General features: G+C 34.3%; 1 non-coding gene across 2 annotated transcripts; it reads left to right on the top strand.

The window, feature by feature from the left end:
* Window positions 1–270: 270 nt before the first annotated feature.
* LOC129419814 (uncharacterized) lies at window positions 271–8,629 on the top strand. Of its 2 annotated transcripts, none has more exons than XR_012370474.1 (6): window positions 271–1,825; window positions 1,934–2,038; window positions 5,126–5,147; window positions 5,407–5,428; window positions 5,688–5,709; window positions 7,892–8,629. It is a non-coding gene; the product is annotated as an uncharacterized protein (transcript). The 2 variants fall into 2 exon arrangements; XR_012370475.1 differs by having other exon boundaries at window positions 7,895–8,629.
* The last annotated feature ends 515 nt before the right edge of the window (window positions 8,630–9,144 follow it).

A 9,144-nucleotide genomic window follows, 5' to 3' on the forward strand; every position in this document is an offset into this window, starting at 1 on the left:
AAGGTCCCCCGCAGTACTGCGACGGCCCACTGGGGGGCAGCGGCCCACAGTTTGGGAAGCACTGTTTAAGGCAGGGGTGGGCATCGAGGGCCACAGTCCTGCAGAGTTTAGCTTCAACCTTAATCGAACACACCTGAATGTCATTTCCAAACAGTCCTGAAGACTTCAATTAGAATTTTCAGCTGTGTTTGATTAGGGTTGGAGCTAAACTCTGCAGGGACACTGGCCCTCAGGACCAGGAGTTGCCCACCCCTGGTTTAAGGCAAAGAATTTATCAATTTATTGTAGAATTGTCCATTTTGGGCATTTCTCAAAGTTAATCAATTAAATAAAATAACGAACAAAATGATAAGCATTTTATATATATAAGAGCAAATGAGTTCATATGGCCATTGATAGCATTATATTTATTTTATTTTCATTTATATCACTGTTTAAGGAAGATTTTCTTGTTTTATTATTTTTAATATTATGGTTTAATATTGTCTGCCCCGTATCCAAAGCTCAAATGTGATAATATTTTATATATATTTTTGAAATACTTTTGTTATAAGACTAGTATTCAGGTATTAGGTAACATCACGTGATTGATTCAAACCAATGAGACGACAGCTTTGGACGAGAGTCTGTATAGCTAATGAGCTTGCTTCCGGTTCTCACTGGTTTTGCCTTCACTGAGCGAGCGCCACTTTCTCAGCTATCTCTTGAGGTAAGTCAAATTTCCTCATAAAAGTCTTAAAATTTCACAGGCAGACGGTGGATTAATCAATTTGATGATTTTAAATATGTCGATTGTTAATTTAGATGAGTGTAATATTACTTACGTTTAAACAATAAAGAAATATAACGGATTATCTTCTGCTATCATTGTTTTCTGAGGTAAATTATGCGTTGGAAAAAAACAAACGGATAGTTCAAATAATTGTAGCCTAAGAAATTGTGGCTAAAGCCCATTGTTATTGTTTATATGATTTTAGTTTGATATATTGTTAATGTGAACCGTTAAACGGACGGACCGACCGAATAATTTCAGTGAGGGAAAAGGTAACCGTTAACTTAAGGGGTTGTCAGACACTCAGGCGTCTGCCTGTTTTTGGTAACAAAAATCAACTTAACCGAGGTTATATGGATGGTAGGAACAACCACTTAAGTTGTGGACTAACATATTATATATAATAAATGCATGGTGTCGTCTATAAAAGAATAACATAACGTTACGTTACTCGAAGCTACAGTGACATCTGCAGGCGAGGCTTTACTTAAATGCCTTGTTTGTTCATGAGTTTTTGACCTGTTTCATATTTTATCATAGTTTTTACGTTCATTTTGAAGTTATGGTAACTTATTTGTTTAAGATACGTTTGTTAGGCGCGAACACGGGAGGTCGCGCCCAGCTTGAGCTTCCGCATTATTAGCACTGTTAGCTCCACTGTTATTTGCGAGAGACGAAAAAATGTTTGAATAAAGAGCCTAGGTAGGGGGAAGTACACAAAATACATGCGTTTTTTTCTAGTGTAACGTTTATTATTATGTTGGAGGCAATTCCTCAAAATATACTTTATAAAATATACTATTGTAAACAGAATATGGTTGGTATATCAACCATTATGATTTGATAATAATGTATGTTTTTTTTCTCTTCCCCCTGTACTTTTGTTACATCATTTTTTGCTGTCTAGACATTTTTGTGGTAAGTCATTTATATAACAATCTCTGTTGCAACATAATACTTTTTTTCTGAACAGTTAACCTTGCACATGATATTTAAATAGTAATGTTTAATTTTTCTTTTGCTCTTTTGAAAACATTTAACTGCTTTAGCTAAGTAAGTATTATTTTTGAATGTCAAATTCTTACTAAATTTACAAGTTATGACATATTTTATTTAGATATTTAGTGACCGTTTCTTTTTCTTCTGTTTGATTTTCTCTAGACCTCAGCCAAATTCCTGGTTTTGCTGGGCAACAGCACCCATTTCATACAATTTATTATAGCGAACCCAAAGGCTCTTTTCAGAGCCATCCACATTGCGTCACTGGTAAGTCATTTTCAATTACTTTTGAATCAGTAATTGCCTAATGACATTATAACTTTGTTTTTCTGTTAATGTAACAGATATTGTTTACCAATGTTTATTGTTGTTTGTCAGTTTTGGCCATTTCAGCATGTTTGAAATAGGGGTGTAACGGTTCAAATTACTCACGTTTCGGGGCGTATCACGGCTTAGGGTCACAGTTTCAGTACACATTGGTCATAACAGGCTGCTTTACAAAAATAAAAACCTAAGCCGTTTTTAACCTCTGCCAAAATCAACATTTTCACTTAAGAGCACTTGTATTATTATACTATATACCAGCTTTACTGTGCAATTCAATATGAACATAAAATAGCTTAAAACACTGGGTTACTTTTTATATTCTATGCCGCTATCTTCAAGTTTTTTTTGCAAGAAGATAGGTTTGTTAAAATTCAAACACAGAAGGCAATTTGTGCTGTTTCTGTCTCACCTGCGATCGTGTGCTATAAACAAAACCCTGGTGATGACGCGTAAAGCGACTCGTCATATTAGATGTATTGCCTTAGGCATACAGCACTTGCGAATTTTACAGTTTTGTCCACATTTTCTTGAGCATCGCTGCTGCAGCTGGGGATGACTCTGTTAGTGTCTTTTCTCCTTCGTTTGCCGTGCTAAACGGTCTGTGAAACACACAAACACGCGAGGATGAACTGTGAGGTTGGCAACAAATTTGCATACTTCGAGTTGATTGGACAGGTACTTTCACCTTAACACATGCAGAGATTATTCAGAACCATACATTAGCTTTTTTATGCATCGTTTTTTCACCAAACTATAATAGAAATGCGTGGTCGAATTAAACATGGTGCCCGTGCGTCCCGAACTGTGGGCGGAAAACAGGACGATTCGATTCTTTACCGAGAAGAACCGTTACACTCCTAGTTTGAAAGTAAAACTGACTTTATTGAAGATGTACTCCACCTTCAGAAATAAAAATGATAGATTTTTTTACTTAGCCCCATCTAAGTCATCTAAGGTGTTTATGCCTTTTTTTCATCAGCTGAACACAATCAGAGTTCTAATTATTAATATCCTGGCTCCTTTTTGCTTTGTAATAAGTTTGATCATGGACCAAACATCTACGATCTCAAAAAAGTCCATCCATCCATCCATCATTAAAGTAATCCATATACAACCCAGTGGTTTAATAAATGTATTTAGAAGCAACGTATAAGGTTTATAAGAAAAAGTTTAGTTCAGAGCACTTTTAGTGATTAGTTACATATACGTAATTTTATAAAACAAAATCAACTATAGATTTAAATATAGTGGTATGTAAAATCTTATTGGTTCTTGTGTTTCATCATGAGTTGGGACAAAACTGACAGTCGTTAGACACTAAATGTTTTATTGTCTGTTTATTTAAGGTATGTTTTGTAACTAAAAGGTCAAAATATGAATTGTTTTTTTATTAACCCACTGGATACATTAAATTTTGATTACTTTAATAATGGATGGATGCAGTTTTTGGAGCTTCTAAACATTTGGTCTCTGATCAGAGCCATTACAAAGCAAGGAACAGCCAGGGTATTATTTAATATAGGTCTGGTTGTATTCAACTGAACAAAGAAAGACAAACATCTTGGATGACAAGGGGGTGAGTTAAAAAATTTTTTAATTCTGAAGGTGGCATTTTACAGTTTAGGTTCTATTGTGTTGCCTGATGCGATAATTTATTAAATTAACAATCTTTACATTAATACCACAGGAAAGGGAACATTTTGAACAGGAATATCATATAATTAATTGTTTATTCTGAAGCATATGTGACTAACTCGATCATTTTGGGTACGAGTAAATAAGATCAAGACTTAATTTTTACCAATTATTATAGGACAGCAGAAACACTGAAGTTTGAATGACATTATACTGCACATTGTGGACCTTTGTATTTAGACACTATTTAGACCCCCTAAACAGTTCAATTTTGTTAGGTCTCAATCTGATACTACAATACCCCCCCCCCCTCTTATTATTAATCTGCACTCAGTACCCCATTATGAGAAACTGAAAACAGGATTTTGGAAATGTCTAAATGTATTTAAAAGAAGAAAAAAAACTGAAATTATTCAGACACTTTACTTGGTAGTTAGTTGAAGCACTTTTTGCAGCAAGTACAGCCTCGAGTCTTTTTGGGAATGACGCAACAAGCTTTGCACATCTGGATTGAAGGAATTTCTGCCATTCTTCCTTTTAAATCCTTTCAAGCTCAGTGAGTTTGGATGTGAACTGTCGGCTGACAGCCGTTTTCAGGTCTCTCCAGAGATGCTTGGTGAGGTTGAAGTCAGGGCTTTGGTTGGTCCACTTCTCACATAGTTGTCCCTAAACCACTACTGTGTTGTCCTTGTTCTTTGCTTAGGGTCATTTTGATAAGGTTTTAGTGAGGATATCTCAGGGGACTCGAGTCAAGGTGTAGAAAATCTCGGCATTGATCAACACAAATAAATGGCACCTAAATAAAATTTCTAGTGTTATCGCAAAGGGTCTGAATACTTAAGTAAATGTGAAATTATTTTTTTCCTTTAAAACATTTTACAGAAATGTCTTAAATTCAGTTTTCACTTTGTCATTATGGGGTACTAGATGTTGATTAATGAGAATGATTTAAATTCTTTTTTTTTTTTTTTGAGTCAGAAGATTTTAATTAGGCCTTGAAAAGCTGCATCTGACATGGGACTTTTATTAACACACCCCCAGGTTCACAGACAAGGTTTAGTAAAACACATCTTAAGATATGCCAGTGCCATTGATTTGTCTTATGATACACACCAGTAATGTCTTCTTCAAAGGAGTGCTTTTTAAAGATGCTTAATAGGCTTGTCTGTGAAACCAGTCCACAGTGTTTAATATTGTGACAACTGCATTATCTTTGGAAAGTAATATAATTTTAAATTCTTGAGGTATATATAAATTATAAAAAGGATTAATGCTAACATAAAAAATTTGCAAATAAAGTAAAGGGGTTTAAGTACTTTCTAAATACACTGTAAATGTGGTCATGCCTACTTTGAACTAATTTGTCGTTTTTGTTGATTTTGTTTTTCCTAGATTGGACATCTAATTCATCTTTGTAAGTAACAGTTATATATTTCACATTTAAAGCATTAGTTCATCTTATGTTTATCAGCTTACCCCCAGGCCGTCCAAGATGTAGGTGAATTTGTAATTTTAAATTCTTGAGATATATATAAATTATAAAAAGGATTAATGCAAACATAACAAATTTGCAAATAAAGTAAAGGGGTTTAAGTACTTTCTAAATACACTGTAAATGTGGTCATGCCTACTTTGAACTAATTTGTCGTTTTTGTTGATTTTGTTTTTCCTAGATTGGACATCTAATTCATCTTTGTAAGTAACAGTTACATATTTCACATTTAAAGCATTAGTTCATCTTATGTTTATCAGCTTACCCCCAGGCCGTCCAAGATGTAGGTGAATTTGTAATTTTAAATTCTTGAGATATATATAAATTATAAAAAGGATTAATGCAAACATAACAAATTTGCAAATAAAGTAAAGGGGTTTAAGTACTTTCTAAATACACTGTAAATGTGGTCATGCCTACTTTGAACTAATTTGTCGTTTTTATTGATTTTGTTTTTCCTAGATTGGACATCTAATTCATCTTTGTAAGTAACAGTTACATATTTCACATTTAAAGCAATAGTTCATCTTATGTTTATCAGCTTACCCCCAGGCCATCCAAGATGTAGGTGAATTTGTTTCTTCAGTAAAACACAAATATAGATTTTTAACTCCCAACTGTTTCAGTCTGTCAGATGTATAATGCACGTGGGTGGTAACAAAACTTGATAGAGGAATGTACAGACAAATCCAAATTAAACTCTGCGGCTCATGACGACAACTCAATGTCCTAAGACATGAAACGATCGGTTTGTGCAAGAAACCGAAAAGTATTTATATAATTTTTTTACCTTCAATACAGCACTATGCCTAAAGGAGTACGTGTGTGCACATCTTCTTCTTGGTGTTTAAGGGTGGGTTGCAAACCAACTCCACAAGAGCACACCGCCACCTACTATATCGGTGCCCCGTATAGTGCTTATGCACCCTCATGCAGTGCACCCGATACAATAGGTGGCAGTATGCACCTATGAAGTTGGTTCGCAACCTGTTGGTTCAGTTTTATCTCTTAGGACATTGATGTGTCGTCACGAGCCGCAGAGTTATTTTTCTCTATCAAATTTTGATACCATCCACATGCATATTCACTGAGAGACTGAACGGTTGGAGTTAAAAATCTACATTTGTGTTTTACTGAAGAAACAAAGTCACCTACAATTCGGATGGCCTGATGGTAAGCTGATAAACATAAAAATTTAATTTTTAGACAAACTATTGCTTTAACAATGGGGGAGATATGACTGGGATTTTATTAAAATAATTTTCCTAAGGCTGAATAATATTACTCAACATAAAATTTGTACAGATTAAAAAATTACTACATATCACATACCTGGCTGTCAGAATATTGCGCATTACATGCCCAAAACATAAGATCATACATCGTCCTGCTGTCTAGTCAATCTGAACACAACAAACCCATGTGTAGTCGCATCCTTGTTTCTGCCAAAATGGCAAAGCCAATATGGTTTAAAGGTAGCATCTAGTAACTGCAATGCACAATTGATTTTCACTGCCTGGTTACTTTATGACCTCATGAAGGAACATACACTATTAAATTTAATCAGCAGTTTGCATGGAAATATGAAAAATATTAGAGGTGTGAATCTTCACTGGTTCCTCGATTCGATTCCGATTATTAAGTTAACGATTCGATTCAATTCGATGTTACGATGCATCATGATGCATCACGATGCATTGCATCCTTTTTTTTATTACTGCACATTGCTACATTTATATTGATGAATGTAAGAAGGCAGATACAGTATGAAAACTCCTTTTTATTTTGTTGTCTTTAAGAAGTATACTAAAGTATACTACTGATTAGGAAACAAGACAAACTTGTTCTGTAAACAGCAGACAGCAGCAACATTAGGAAAAACTAAAAGTGCATAAAACTGTCTAGTGTTTTTTAGTACTTTAAGTGCATTTTTTATCACTCGTGTCTCACAACCCTCCGGCATTTTTTCTACCGCCACATACCTGTACGCGACGAATGACGTCATCAGGCTATAATCGATTATGGGTTATTACTGCATCGATGCAGAATCGTCCACCCCCGCCTCGCGATGCATCGCACACTCGATTAATTGTGACACCCCTAAAAAATATTATATGATTTTAAAAGAAGAAATCAGAGTCAGTTTGTGTCATACACTTAACACTCTGTACAGAGCATCAGCTTTTGACTGCCCCACCCTTAACAGAATGGACATACAGACTGGACCTATATTCTGTGTAACCAAGATAATATAATTCAGCCTTTTCAAAAACTGATATTGGAGTGTATTTTTAATATGATCTTAATACTTTGAGTTTAAAACAAAAATTGTAACTTATTTTTGTCCTGCAGTATGTTTTGTACAATTAAGTATTTACTGTTAATCATTCTGTAATATGCGTGCTTTTTTTGACTTTAGAATGTAACTAACTTGTTTTTTTTCTCTTTGTGTTGTGTGTGTTTGTTATGTCCTGTCCTGACCTTTATATACATTTTCTTTCAAACTTTTATCTTGCTAAAATCATTGCTTCTCTTCTACTCTGTACTTTTACTTCACAAAAACCTGGCTGCACATTTCAAAACGTTGCTGCTTTGCTTGCTTGCTTGCTTCCTCTTCAAACGCAAACTGCATTTAAACACTGCAAAACATGCAATGCATACCCAAGCAGCTTGCCTCTTAAAAACTGCCAGGAAACCCAAAAAAAAAACACCGATTCAACTAAAAAAAAGCCTATAATTTCTACCCAAAAAAAACGACCCAATTTTTTACCCCACCCAGCCAATCTGTTGCCCTAACCCCAAAACACTGACTTTCCCCAAAACAGAACGTCCCTTTAACTTCTTGCTTTGACAGAAAGAGTGAGAGCAGAACTACCTACAGCTCCAGTGTGCCCTGCTGCCTTGAGTGTCTTCACAAAGCAACGTTGATTAGAGGACTGCGTTGGGAAATCAACACCATCAACACACACAATAATTTACTATAGTTTTGAAATTACATAATTTCCTATAGTCTTTTAGACTGCTTATAATAGATAATACACATTACAGTACTTTTAAAAGTCATTAATATATCAGTAAAAAAAATTGTTTTAGCAAGTTCATCTTTGAAACGTATTACATTTATATCTGAGTCTTTTCACATTTGCCTATACTCTACTAATTAATTGCATTAGTAATATTGCCTTTGGTTATCATTTCTGTAAAATATTGAGGTTAACAGTTCAACAGTTCCATTGCTATAGTCTTGTGTGTTTGTATATCTAATTTCTTGACTGTTTTAACGGTGAAATTTTAGTACAGTACTTTAATATATCAGTAAAATATTCTAAGTTTGACTGTTGTTGTAACTGCTATTTGAATAGACTACATTTAAAGGTCATTAAAATATTTTGGTTTGCCAAGTTCCTCTTTGAATCTTACCACATTGTAGCATTTACCTTTATTAATTGATTGCATTACTGATATTGCTTTTGGTTAACATTTTTGTACAATATTGGGGTTGACAGTGTTTGACAGTATAACAGTTCAATTGCTATAGTTTAGTGTGTTTGTATATTTAATTTGTTGACTTGTTACTGAAATTTCAGTCCTGTACTTAAAAAGCTAATTAATATATCAGTAATATATTTACAGTTTGACTCTTGTTGTAATTGATATTTGAGTGCAGTACATTTAAAGGTAATTAAAATATCAGTAAAGTATTTTGGTTTGGCAAGTTCATATTTGAATCTTACCACGTTGTAACATTTGCCTTTACTAATTGGTTGCATTACTGGCATTGCCTTTAGTTAACATTTTATAATTCAGTGAAATACAAAGGGTTGACGGTATAACAGTTACATTGTGTGTATGTAAATACAGTAGGTTGACACTTGTTACTGTGGTATACTAGCATAACGTATAATAAGCATTAATATTC

The sequence above is a fragment of the Misgurnus anguillicaudatus genome, chromosome 7, assembly GCF_027580225.2.
Source record: "Misgurnus anguillicaudatus chromosome 7, ASM2758022v2, whole genome shotgun sequence".
Lineage (NCBI taxonomy): Eukaryota > Metazoa > Chordata > Actinopteri > Cypriniformes > Cobitidae > Misgurnus > Misgurnus anguillicaudatus.